Raw genomic sequence first — 829 nt, forward strand, 5'->3', positions numbered from 1 at the left:
TTGTAGCCCCCTTGGTATACAACGTTGCCAGTATCTAATGTTATGTCAGGTATCGTGTCAAATCTTAAAAAGGTGAGGTTAGAACTGTTAAAAGTGGGAAGTGAAGTGGTTTGGTTTGTCCTTTGAATATAAAGCTAACTAGGTTTATATTCAAAGGGTTTGTCTGACCACGCTTTGACTTGATTGTGTCGAAGTAGTATCAGTGTTCTGTCGTAATAACGTACAAATAATAACTTTTATATCATTCTTTTTAGTGTGCACTTAAACTTTTATCAACATATTTTTTTTTAATTACTACAAGTTATTTATCAGTTTTTTTATCTCATTGTTTTTCATTAAGGGCACTAGTTTGCCCGCAAAAAAATTAAATCGTTTCGGCTTAATCAAAACTTTCCATGCCGTTGGATTGCTAGAGGTCAAGAAGCTCCTATAAACTCGCCTCCTAGATCTCCCGATTTAAACTCCGCGCTTGACTTTTACTTCTGAGACCATTTAAAAAGTACGGTATATTCACCAGAAGTGAATACAATCGAAGAACTTTAGCAAAGAATTTTTAATATTTCTAACGAAATAAGAACTTCTGTGCAAACTTTCCGGTCTGAAAATTGTAATTTCATTAAAAGACTGCTGCTAAGTTAACATTAGAATGGTTAATTAAATTTAATTTGGTTGTTTATATCGTTGCGCATATTGTAACAATGTTTTTATTTAAGCAAAATTTATTCAAACTATAATGTATATTATTTTAATTAATTTTTTTAAATTCTTTCAACATTAGAAATCTTAAACTGATTTTTGGTAGACATTTTAAATCGGAAATAATTTATTT

This window comes from Dendroctonus ponderosae, unplaced genomic scaffold (genome assembly GCF_020466585.1).
Source record: "Dendroctonus ponderosae isolate FM_Combo_2020 unplaced genomic scaffold, Dpon_F_20191213v2 Dpon_F_20191213_5, whole genome shotgun sequence".
NCBI classification, from domain to species: domain Eukaryota; kingdom Metazoa; phylum Arthropoda; class Insecta; order Coleoptera; family Curculionidae; genus Dendroctonus; species Dendroctonus ponderosae.